Raw genomic sequence first — 13232 nt, forward strand, 5'->3', positions numbered from 1 at the left:
AGATGTCAAGAGTTTGCTCCAGTCACACACCCTCTGTTCTTGCGCTCAGGGACACCCCTGCCTCAGCCCTGGATAGCGTTTTCCTGGTGGAAAGGGAATGGTTCCCCATGCTGGCAGAGTGCAGCCTCACCTCCTGAGGGACAAGGCCACATCTGCCCCAGCTGTCAGGATGCCAACCAGATTTAGCGTGAGAACTTCACCTCATCTGCTCGGAGTAAATCATACTGATGCCGGATTTTTTTTTTTTTTGGCTACATGTGCTCAGAAAGCTCAAAGGTGGCTTGTTTACAGGCGAAATAGTGGTTTTCGCAACGAGGAGTGGCCTGCTCCGCAGTTCCAGGGCTTAACGAGCAACGTGGGGGATAAATCCCCCTGGAAATAGGGTTTTTGACAGCAGCGTCCCCTGACAGCGCGCCGGCCCCAACCCGCCGCGCACAAGATGGCGGCGCGGCATGACACGGCGGTCACGTGACGCGCGGAGCCGCCCGCCCCGCCCGCCGCCGTCGCCGCACGGGATACGGGGCCGCCGCCGCCGCCCAGGGGATCCGCCCGCCCGGCGGCCGCTCCGACCCGACCCGACCTGCCGCGGGGCTCCGCGCCGTACGGTGAGCAGCGAGCCGTGCCGCCTGTGCCGCCTCATCGCGGGGCCGGGCGGTGGGGCCGGACGCAGGCCCGGGGGTGGTGGTGGCGGGACGGGGCAGCGGGTGACAGCGGTGACGGGGCGGCCTCCGCCGCCCGCGGCGGGGCCGTGTAGCGGCGGGGCCAGTCCGGGCCGCGGCGCGGGGGTCTCGGCCCTTCAGCTCGGTGGCGGACCCCGCAGCCCCGGGGGATCCGCGGGGGGTGTCCAGGCCCCCTCAGCCCTGGGGAGGGCTCGGTTCCCCTCAGCCCTGGGGGTTCTGGGGGGCTCCTCAACTCTGGAGACCTGAGGGAGCTCTGGGCCCAGCAGATCGGGGGCATGTGGGCCCCTCGGCCCCAGGGGGAATGGGGAAGCAGCAGTCCCCTCAACCTTGGGGAGCTCTGGTCCTGTCAGCTCGGGGGGCTGCAGTCCCCTTAGCCCTGGGACCCAGGAGTGGCTCAGGTCCCCTCAGCCATGGTGCCTGGTTGGATCTGTACCCCGCCTCCCCAGGGTGTCTGAGTAGGGGATCCAGACCCCTGTGACCCACAGGGCCTGGGGAGCATGTGGTCTCCTCATTTCAGGTGGGACCGTGGGAGTGAGGCCAGGGGCTGCGGTCGCCTTAGCCTGGGTGGGGCCTTAGGTCCCCCCTCAGGCCAGGCCTGGGCTCCATGCAGCCCAGGGGTTGCCTCATCCCCTCAGCTTGCTGGGGTGCGAAGGCAGACTGCATCCCACTCCAAAAGAAGCTGGAGGTATCTGCTGCCAGCAGGGAGGAGATTCATCCTGTCCCAATGACTTAAGAGGGCTGTAGTGGTGGCCTTAGGGCTGTGCCACCTTCCTGGGTCTGAGGTTTGCTGGATAACAATGGCCTGAGGGACTTGGGGGTGAAGAGGCTGGAAAGCAGAAGAGGGGTGTGGAGAGGTCTCACCACCATCAGCACCCTGGCATGTGGGTGTGCGCCCTGTTTGCTTGTGAAATACCTTGCTGATTGATGGGCTGCAGTATTTGGATTTTTTTGGGTGTATAACGCATGTGGCTGTGTTTTTGCTGTGTTCCTCCTGGAGGCTCTGTTTTGATCAGGGTTTCTGTTTTTTTATGTCCTGTGTGAAAACCTCATTAAAGAAGAAGGCCTTGGTGCCTTCAGGCACCATAAATATGCAAGACAAGGATGGAAAGCAAAAGAGTGTTATTTGTAAAAAATGGGAGCTGTGCCATATTGACATGGTGGTGATGAAGCTTGCTGATGCAGGCAGCCTCTCTTAGCGGAACTGGAAATGAGATGTTGATGAATGTCCTCGTGTCGTTTTGGTTGATGGCAGCATCAACGGATCATGTTGTGATGACAGGTTTTGTAGCGATTCCTTCAGATGCTGTTCTGTCGCTTCAGGTCTCCGTGGATGAAAATGGTTTCTTTTGGCTTTCATGCCCGTTTGCAAACCGGTATAAAATACAGATGTGATGCCTGACAGCTAAAGTCAGTGGAAGCTCTGCTGTTGATCTTGGTGGGTTTGGGCTTGGCTACATTTATTTGTTTGGGGAGTGGATGTTGCATTGGAGTCATGTGCACTTCTGTCTTAATTCATACAGTATTTTGGTGGGCATTGGAATTGCTTCAGCTTTGTGAAGTTGTTTAGAGTTTGGAAAGACAATACAATCAACCCAACTCTGGTTGGTGGCAGACAAAAGATAAAGGCTACTTTTACAGTAAAGGTAGTAAACCCCCTTTAAATCCAGAGAGATTTCCTTGATTTTCCAGGTTGTGCATGTGGAGCAAAATTAAATTTAGCTCAGACGCCTTTAAACTATGCTTGTGATCTGTGCAACAAACTGATTCCCAAATCATTTAGCATTCTTCTTTTGTCTTTCAGTTGCCAACCTAGAGACAACATGGCTCCACATTTAGTTAGCTTTTAATGAAAACTTGCAACACTTAATTTAATAAATTGAAGTACGTGGATCATTTTCAGGATTTGGAGGTATTAATGAATACTATTTGACTATGCAGAGTTAATGGTATCCTTAAAAGGCAGTGACTTGTTAATAGCACCTGCTGTATACCTGCTCTCCATTGCTTTTCTCAACACTCAAGCTTGAATAGGTGCTGCTTTTAATTAAATAATTGTTGAGTTCTCTTCAACTGAACATGTGGAAGAATGCCGTGTGTGCTGTAGGTGATGGCAACTTAAAAATTCTTCCAGTCTTTTGGTTGCTGCCACTCTGCATTGTTCAGTGTTGGTTAATTGATGCACTAAAAATGGATGGCCTGGGACTTATTCAGATTTAATAGCAATTTCAGCCTGACTGTAAGGAATGGTTGCTGAATTAAAGGTTTTTTTAATTGGGGCAACAGGACATCCTGTAAAAAATGCTTAGACAAAAATAATCCAGACCCTTGTTCTCCAGTATGTCAGGAAGGGCCTGTTTGAAGTAAAATAAAATAAAATAAAAAAAATCTGTATAGCTCCATCAAAAAATAAACTAGGAAACTTGTATGTGGCCACAAACGCTAGTTTTGTTGAATGTGACATGAGATCCTTGTCTCATGGTGTGGTTCACAGAGAACTGTGTTATGCAGGAAGAATTTTTAAGGCTTCACAGTGAGGTAGGTCCAAATTGTTCTTTGCTGAAATAGAGCAGAGCACCTAAATGCTATTTCAGTCGTAATTCAAGTGCAACACATCAAAAACTATGTGGAAAAAAATGCTCTGAAGTAAAGGTAGGCTTAAAATGAGCTCAAAAACCTAAGTTTTGAGAGATGGGTTGGTTTTTTTTTTTTTAGAATCTGAGGGTCATGAAGTGAGCTCCTGTGTACTTTAAGTGGTTTCTGAAGGATTTTGGTGACATTGGAGGCTTTTTGCACCCAGGAGACCAACAGGTAGATAGGGGCAGGCAGCCCTCCAAAGGCTGATGTTCTGTGTGACTCCTGTGCTGTGGATTGGAAACTCCAGCTTTTAATACAGCTTGAATTCCTGAAGTGTGTGGCATCATTCAAGTTAATAATAGAGTCCTGTTGTGTGTCATCTGCCCCCCCAACCCCCACCCCTGCAAAAAGCTAAGGGAAATGCAGACCACTGAAGAAAGTATGAAACCTAACCTACTGGCTTTTTGTGATGCTTTCATCCCAAATACATTTTATGCTTTTGAAGAGCTACTTAGCAGAGGCAGTGGTTGGTGCAGGTAACTTGGGCTTGGCTTTTGTTGATAAAAAGATCATCCTAATAAGCTATTAAGTGTAGCTGGCTTCCCTGTGCTGTGTATAGTTCATTAACGTAACTGAATGTTTAAACATCTTTAAAATATTGGTCTATATCGTTTCTGGTCTTATCAAATGCATTAATGTAGTTGCAGGGGTGGGGTGGGTGTGAAATCCTTGAAAGTACTCCCCACGCTCTGTTCTGATGGCTCTTGACCAAGAGCTGTTAAGGTAAAAGAAAGTCTAATTTAGGAAACTATTAACGTGTCTCTTAAAGAAATGCAGTTTTTAAAATGTAGTTATTGCTGTTACTGGTCTTTACAGTTCACTCATCCAAATCAGAGCAGCAAGACTTGTGTGGAGCAGAACATATCCTATTGATGTTTCCTTCATGGGCTTGTGCGGTGCTGCTCTATAGATACCCATCTGCAAATCTTTATTGTGAAAGTATCTTCACTAACCATAGGTTTTGCTTGTGCTAATTTGATTAGATTTAAACAACAACAAAAAAATAGCTCCCTCTGCTTAACTGTGACTCTAAAGCTTTTTTCTCTCTCAGGTTTCCCAGTGTGGTCTGCCTTCTGTCTCCCTGATTTTGAAGCTCTTTGGAAGTAGCTGGCTTTGCTGATTATATGGAGTTAAGGCAAAGCATATTGCAACTTGGAAAACAGACTTAAAGGAGTCCATGAAGTTCAGTAGCTTTGGGTTTTTTGAATGCAAGAAGCATAGCTGTGTGAAAACTGGCAGCTTTCTTATCAGGTTGTGTGAGGTGCAGGTGTGTAGTGGGGAGGCAGAGTAGCAGAATTCCTCAGGTGTGCTCACTGGGCTGGCTTCTTGGGGATGCAGTGTTGCTTCCTTATTAGCCAGCTGGGACAGGGCTTGGAAAAATTAGTGCTCCTGTGGGTATCAGTTGGTGTGGGTCTGGGAAATGGTGGTGAGTGGGGCTGTGTAGCCTAAGCCTTTGTCAGAAAAAGAGATAGCAGGAAACAGAAGTAAAAACTGCAGAAGAGGTTGTTAATTCCTGTCTTAAGAACTGAAAGAGCCTTACATTAGGTATATTGCCCCCAAAACCCAGCAGTTTAGAAGGAGATCTTGCTGAATAGAGCAGCTGCTTTTCTCCTTTGCTCTCAATGGTATGTGCAGCCATAGCTGTCTGGTGTATCTGGAAAGGAGAGCTTGTGAGCCTTGGTTTAAGAAGGATTTTGAATAATTGCAATCTCTTCCTGTCCAGTGCAGCCTGTACCTTTAATTTCCTTGACTAAAAGAGCTTAGCGTTTTGGAGTGTCTTAAATTTTCCTTGCTGGTCCATTAGTGTGTTAGCTTAGCTTTGTGTGTGTGTTGAATGCCATTAAATGTCACTTGCAAATTTAATGTTGGGAGCGCTGAGATTTGTGCTAATTGAATCTAAAGTCTTATGCTTGAATTTGTTAAAATGGCAGATTCAGACAGTTGAAATGCTTTACTTGGGAGAGCATATAAACGTTTGTAAATCTGCTATTGTAGGCGAATCTAATAATGCATTTGTGTAGATGCAAGGGGAGACCTGAGCAGACAGATCAGGTTTCGATGGGGCTTTTTCTTTTTTTTATTATTATTATTATTACAGTGTGGTGACAACTGGCAAAATCCAGTATGTTGAAAGTCTTCACGCTTGACATCTGTTCAGGGTCATTGTTGACACTACCTTAATCTTATATACTTCTATAAAAATGGTAGAAATTATAGAGTCTTTCTTTCAGTTCAAATTAAATTTCTCCTTCTCCTGCAGCCATAGTTTTATAGTTCTAGGTACTAATGGAGGCAGGGTAATCATCTAGGCTGTTGATCTTTAAACTCTGTTGCACTTTCATGAGTTGTCCATGGGTCTGACTTTTGTGTTTTTTGTATGTTTGTTTTCTGGTTTTGGGGGATTTTTTTTATTATTTTTTTTTTTAGAGGACAGTGCACAAAAACTGTGGCATTTAATGCTTCTTTATTAACTTCAGAAAAATAATGAAGAATTAAATAGACACAAAAACAGCTCTCACTGCCTACATGAGACCCTAGTGCTGTGCTTTTCACAAGGTAGAATGTTAAAGGTAGTACTTTTGATTGGAAAGGAGTCATAAAGATTGTTGCTAGACTTTCCTAGCAGTATAAATCTGTGCCTCCCTAGATAGCACAATGCTTTTAAGAAGTTTGTCTTGAAACACTTCCATAAAATCTCTTGATACCTCGCTTTGACCTTCTGCCACTGAGCTGGCACTCCATATGGGCTTCTGGCATGAGCTCTCCTGCCACTTTCAAGTAAAAATTTACCAGGCATTGAAAAGTTTGACTCCGCAGTTGAGCACTGTGCCAAGCTATAAAAGCCCTATTTGTACACAGAATGGATTTGTGCTTGCTAGGAAGGCTTGGGTAGCGCTTCAATAACTGCATAGGAATGGCTTTGAATCTACATACTAATGAAACAGCTCCATCTAAATGAGCTATAGTGTCTCTTCCTCTCTGAAGTCTGTACTTTGTCTTCCTTGTGTCCCTGCTCTTCTGCATAGAGTTTTATATAGTCAGATCATATTGCTCTTCAAAACTTTGTCAGGGAAGTTAATTTAAAACTATTTGAAAGGCTTAAAAATTACTCCTGCTGTTATGGTGATGAAAAAGACCTTGAAAATGCCTTGAGGGCAATTGCTGCAAAAATACCTGCTTGGCTATGCGAATGGCATACAGTTCCCAGAGCAAGCTCACCATTCACTGATGAAGTAACTCCAAGGTAGCCACCTTCATTGCAAGTGCTCTTAGCCAGCTTGGCTAGTGATGGCGCATGAGGGCTCAAGGTCCGCTTGCTTTAAGTGGGAGTGAAAATCCAGCACCAGCTGGTGAGTCAGGCAGCAGGGAGCTTGGGCTGAGCTTTGCTGCTTACAGAGGGTGTGTGAAAAATACAAAGTGCCAGTGGCCTGTGGATTTTGAGTGTCTGGTTATTTTTAGTCTAGTATTTAAGTGAACAAGACTTAGAGGAAGGAAGAGAAACATACATGTTTTCAATGTTGAAGTTGGGCATTTGGGGGGCAGGGTGCTGAGCAGAGGCAGTGTGGGAATAAGTGATGTCAAAGCATCACTATGAACAAAGCAAGAACAGACAGAAAAGGGTGAATGCTTGCATGTGAAGGTCCTTACTAAATGTCTTGACAGAACATGTTGTTCTGTTTCCACCAGTACTTTCGGGGTGCCAGGATATTATGCGTTTAATGGAAACATGATTTTATGGAGACTTGCTGTGCTAGGAGAAGCTTGCGTTTGCCAAAAGTGATAGTAATGCGCTAGGGTTTCTTACCTCTTCTTCATGAAACAGTGCAAAAGCCTTATTTCGCAGTGATGAGCAATTATCTGTAAATTAACAAAATGACTTGTCAGATACTGCCTTTGGTTTTGTGCATGTGCAATTTCCTATTTCAGCTTTTCCTCCTTTCAAAATGCAAATAGGTGCTTTATGAAAGGACATTTTAAGAGCAAAAAGAGTCCTAAGCACGTTTATCAGAAGTGGATTATTTGCTTTCTGATACTTTGTTCAGAATTTCTTTGGGAATACTTGCAAGAAAACTATCTATGCTGAGAAGACGCAAACCCCTATAGCTAGCTGTGTGTTGTCTTTAAGCATCTATACTGTTTTTGAGAAGGAATGCCGTGCTTCAGCTGAGGGTTCAGTAAGTGTAAGTGGCTATGGGAATATCTGTAGAGATGACAATCACAGAGAAATCTGTGTTGCCTCCTGCTCAGAGCAAGACTAACCTCAAAGGTATGTCAGGTTTTTCAGGGTCCAGTTGAGTTTTGAAAGTCCCCAAGGAAGGAGATATGTTGCTATAAGAACTTAATGTGGGCTTTAGGGAGAGGAGTTCCCACCCTGTGTGTAGAGAGTCTGTCCTGCAGGCTTCATTCACTGTTTCATAGTGCCAAAGTGAGATGGGAGTGAAGTACCTGAGATACAGATGATAAACTTAAGACAGAGGTGCACCAGATTTATGCAATAGAAAAGGCTGTTAGCTGTTTTCTTCTCTGTGCCTGTCAAGCTGAGCTGATGTTCTCAATGAACTGCCAGTTACTCCTTAAAGATCCTAACTTCTGAATGGCACTGCTTAACTCACAGTTCATCACGGCATGAGTGAATTGACCGGAATAATTTTATAATTGCCTATAGGGAACTTGGCCATTTTATTGAGTGGCTGCCAATCTTTAAAATCCTTTTATGATTCTTCCCATTAGACTACTTCTTTGCAAATATTGCATAAACTACTTAGTACAAACAATCTGCTTGTAACCTAACTTTGTAATCCCTCTCACACTCGTGAGAGTGCTTTAATAGTGTCCGTTTGGATATGAGCAAATATTTAAAATAATTGTCCACTCCTCAAAAATTATTGTTGGCTTCATAGACTTTGTGTTTTATTTGTTAATGATCTAAGAATCTTGTTTCTATGTTCAGGACTTCCTTTTTGGTCTTCTCATGGTTGTAGCCTGAAAGCAGACTATGTATTAGAAATCATAGGGAATTGCTCTATTCCTTCAAGTGGTTCTAGTGCAGTAGCTATGTGTTGAAATTCATCCAGCAAAATGCGATGCCATGCTACTGAATTATTTGTGTTCATTTGCAGATTGGGTAATAACCCAGTCAGTGTTTGGCCCTTCTACTATAAACTTTGCAAAAATTGTGAAGTGGGTAATGCTTTTCCTGCCTCCATCTAGCTGCATTGTTACTGTGTATGATCTTTGTATTCATGTAAAGCTATCCTGACACCATTGAGAATGGGATTCTGTTTGTGTTCCTGTTACATGCAGCTATGTGGACACTGAAGCTCCAGCCTTGTCATGGTGAAGGTGTCAGAGTCTGATCTCACTGCATGTCCAAAACTCATAATAGCAAATTAAAAAGCCAAACCAGCTTGATAATTAACCAAATCCAAGTTTCATTTGAGTTTGTTTACCTGATTTCAAGATAAATGTGTTTATAGTTTGTCTAGACTGCTTAATAAATACAATTAATAAACTATATCTGAACACTTTAAAGCACAAATAGGTTTGGAAAGACAATTTTTACACTGTGTGAGGACGATTCATTTTTCTTGTGACCTGTGTCAAGGTGAAGCCTTTATCTTTCATAGGTAAGGCACTACTGCTTGTAATTGCCTTGTGTTTCCAGCTGTGTTGTGCATAGTTGGACCTTACAGGGTGAAGGGATTTCAAAGTAGCTGGATATACAAATGTACAATCCAAGAAATACACCTTACCTCTTTTTGAACATCAGAAAAAGTAACTCCACCTCATAGTCTTGGTTACTCATAAGTAGTTGGGGCACATGGTTCAGTCCCATCTCCTGTGTAAGTTCATGCATAAATGTTATCATTAAGACTTTGACTAATTGCGTGGCATTTAATGTGTATGCAAATAGTAATAGAGATGGCATGCTTCTTTCTAAAGGCTCCTAACTGATTCATTATGAGTTTTAGTTTAAGTAGCAGTGGAAGTCTTTTTGATGTGTTGAGTGTGTAGACCAACTGGAGATGAACTGCTTGCATTTCCTAGAGTGAGGGAGACTGGTTTTCACTGGTGTATTGCTCTCTGAGCTGGTGGTTGTGGTGGTAGGGTGGCTTGTGGCAGGCAGGGTTCCCATCCTGGGACTCAGGTGAGGTGTGCATGCCTTGGAGCTGTAAATTCTGATCCCTATCACTAAATCCCTGCTTTTAGGTTGAGAGGCTGCAGATTCAATTCCCAGAGAAACCAAAAGGTTCAGTTACATCTGTTCAAAGTGAACTTTGTGGGCTGAAGTAATTCATGGCTGTCATAGAGCTGATTCCCCACCCCTGGCCCTGCCCCCAGCTTAGTCTCCCTAGTTTCCAGTGTTAAAGGGTGTCCCAGGAGGTTTTGGAGAAATGCTTGTGGTTTACCTAGAGGATTAGGACATTATCCAGAGGCAAATAGCAACACAATGAACGTCAGCAGGTGGGATTGTGCCCGCATTTTCTGCCCTGGCTAGTGCTGTAGAACTTCAGTTTAGTAGTTTCTTCAGGTGTGTGTCACAAAATATTAGTGGCAATCTCTGTGCCACTCAAGTGCACTAACTTCTGTGGTGACTCTGTCAACTGTGCCTAAAACCTTCATTTGTGACTGATTTGGTGTTGATTTTTTTTTTTTTAAACACACCATGAGAGGTAATTGTGGGTCTGTAGTAAACTGAAGTGAGTATTGTTTTTGTAAGAGGTGGCAACTAAAGCGGTTGCTGACAGTGAATAGCCAGTGTAGTGACAGGACCTGTGAAGACAGCTGGAAATGCTCACATTTGCTTGTTTCCCAGTACTTTCCTGAATTAGGATGGTTGGGATAGCACCCAATGCAGCCTTAAATGCTTGCAGGTTGTATTTGAATGTAACTCTTGTATAATAGACTATGCCATGTTAATTTAGTCCTTCTCACTGCTATCAGAAAGAAGTACTCAAGTGCCATTGTGTCTCCTTGTCTGGGCTTGGTCAGTTTTGGGGTGCTGGAGCAATGCTTTATTACAGTATAGCGTGGGACTCTGAGATCTTCTCCCTCTGGGATGAGAGTCCCTTTGCCCAGTGCAGTCCTGTTCCTTGCTACCCCAGCAGATACCCAGTGATTTCTCTGAGATGAGGCACAGCCCTGGTGTTCTGGCACTGGAGAAGGTGAGGGGCTGGCAGAACACCATGTTCTTCCTCCAGCAGAAGGGGTTGAAGTGAGCAGAGATGTCACAAATGGGAAGTCTCTGGGAGAGGATCTGATGGCAGGGGAAGAAGCAGAGGAGCAATGGCAGAGAGCACAGGCAGGATTGTAGAATCATAGAATGGTTTGAGTTGGAAGGGACCTTAAAGATAATCTCATTTCAACCCCCTGCCATGGGCAGGAACACTTTCCAGTAGCAGGCTGCTCAAAGCCCCATCCAACCTGCAGGGCCTTAAACACTTCCAGGGATGGGGCATCCACAACTTCTTTTGGACAACCTGTTCTGTGTCTCACCACTTTCATGGTGAAAAGTTTCTTCCTAATATCTAATTTAAATCTATCCTCTTTCAGGTTAAAGCCATAACCCCTTGTCCTACCACTACATGCCCTTGTAAGAAGGTAAAAAGATGCCACTGGGGTATTTATGGTGCTCGATCTTAGTAAGATACAGTTAAGATACTGATGCTGCTGCACTGGTGCTGTAGCAGCCTTGACTAGTCCATCCTCTAGGAAGGGATGTCAGAATTTATAAAGCCATTTCTCAGTATTCTAGGTAAATGTGTGTGTGAATGTATGCTTGTCTTTGGTGTTTATCCTAGACAGACATATTAAATTGTAAGTAGGATTTTAGGATAAAAGCTCACAGGCACAAAGAGTTCAGTTGTGCAGCTGTATAGAGTTCTTTCATCCTCTTGTCTTTGCTCTTAATGTTGCCAATAGTCACTAAAAGAGGCAACACAAACTTCAGCTAGAATGAAAGAAAAGTCCATTTATTTCCACAGGCACTGCAAAGTGAAATGTACGAAATATTTGAAGAGCTGAACATGCTGATTTTTCTGTATTTATAGCTTTAAAAATGGGGGAAGAATTAAAATAAATAAACAGAGAAACAGTCACCATGTTGGCTTCTCTGGATGCAGTATTAGCCTCTTCTGAATTTAAGGATTTGTTTCCTTTCAAGGACTGCTTCAAAAACTTCACTTTTCTGCAAAGCAGACGTGAATTACTCTATGGTCATTTATGTGAAGTGACTTGCTGTATCCTTAATAATAACCTACATATTTTATTTGTATGTACTTTTTTTATTTTAAATGAAGTTCTCAAGTCAGTTCTTAGAAGACGGATTGTCTTGTACAGGGCATGTTAGATTGTCTTGAACAAAGTGCCTTTTTTTTTAATTGGTATTTTTATTGCTATGATTTGCATTCACAGGGTGAGGGCAGCACTGTTCCTCCAGTGACTTAGATGAGTGTTAACTTGCAGGGTGGAGGAGAGCTATTCCCTTACCTGGAGACTTTCTTAGGTACTTACAAAGCTGCATAGTTAACTTATTCCTCAGATGTAAGAATTGATATGCAGTATATCTACAGTAAAGCGACACGTTTGTAAGCACAGCATTTAATAGAAGTATTCTCAGCATGACTTTGCAAGTATTCCCAAATTAAACTTACCAGTTGTGGTATTTCTTGTCTTAAAAGCGAGCACTGGTTTGTACAGGGCTCAGGAATGCAGCTAAAATAATACACTCTCAAATCACCTTTTAGAGCGGTCCTCCTGGCCTTCCTGGACTGATCTTCTGACCCTTCTTCTGTGTCTTCCAGCATCTTGTGTCCATTCCCACTTTCTCAAGACCCTGTCATGTCCTGTGAGACCTCTGTTGTTAACACCTTCCCCCTGGGTTCATAGAGGTGGCTGTTAACTGAAGGGTAGAAGGAAGGAAACAGAAACCAGATCTGTCCAGCTGCATGTCGTTAGAAAGAGCAGGGACAGAAGTAGGATGTGAGGGAGCCCCAGATGAGTGCATGGGGGAAATGGCACCCCACCATCGAGTCTGCTGTTGTGGAAGGAGAGTGCCTTGGCTCCTCCTTGGAAAGCGTGAGTCTTGGCCCCAGCTGGAGCACATGGTGTAGGTAACAGAGTCCTGCCTTGCTGCCAGGGTCCCTGTGGAGCTTCTGATAAGGTAGGAGGGGAGCTCGAGACTTAAACAACAGCCTTTGCTAGATCAGGCACTAGGTTTCTATGTGTTGATTATATACTCAAAATGTAGGAATATTGTTCTGGCAAGTGTTGTCAAACTTGGATTCCCTTTTCATGTTCAAATGCAATTTCCTAAAAATTTCAGGGAGGGGATGAAAATACTGTTGTAGATTGTAGCAGCTGGTAGTATGTGCAGCTGATCAAGCATAAACTGAGGGCCGTTTTTTGAATGTGCTAAAGCAGCATACAGCCTGACTTGTTAAGGCCCTCATCACAAATGTAGGGTCTGTGTTGATTTTTCTTTTGTATTATAGCTTATAGAGAATGTTTATTTCCTTAATGAAACTGCATTTGCAACATGTGTCAATCCATCTTTAATCTTACGTAGAAAGATTCATGGCTGTACCTGATGCAAACAGAATCTGCTTGGGCTTTCGGGACTTCAGATACTTGTTTTGCAGCTACCAGCTCAGCCGTTAAGCCTATTAGAGTAAACCCCTTAGCTGTGCCATCCAGGTTGTTTCTCATCCTTCCCCCAGTCTGGCTGTTTGCTAAACACCCCTTCAAGTGCAGGGTTGTGGGGGACATGGGAGGATGCTTTGCCACAGTTACTGCCCCTTCCTTTAACAACCAAAAAACAGTGTGCAGAGCTGTGAGGAGGTGGGATCCTCATCCTGCTTGTTGCAAGGGTGCACGTTTGGATTTTCACCAAGCTGTCTGCGATTAGCCAGAATAAAA

The 13232-nt window shown here is 44.2% G+C and overlaps 1 protein-coding gene across 2 annotated transcripts in view; it reads left to right on the forward strand.

Moving 5' to 3' along the window:
- Positions 1–467: 467 nt before the first annotated feature.
- Positions 468–13232, forward strand: part of SGMS1 (sphingomyelin synthase 1) — a 99418-nt gene continuing 86653 nt past the window's right edge. Inside the window, exon 1 of one of the 2 annotated variants that reach the window (XM_056351560.1) lies at positions 468–605. The gene's annotated coding sequence lies outside the window, so the exon portion shown is untranslated. The remainder of the gene's footprint in view (positions 606–13232) is intronic. The other variant, XM_056351566.1, reaches the window with a different exon arrangement.

The sequence above is a fragment of the Falco biarmicus genome, chromosome 9 (assembly GCF_023638135.1).
Source record: "Falco biarmicus isolate bFalBia1 chromosome 9, bFalBia1.pri, whole genome shotgun sequence".
Taxonomy (NCBI): domain Eukaryota; kingdom Metazoa; phylum Chordata; class Aves; order Falconiformes; family Falconidae; genus Falco; species Falco biarmicus.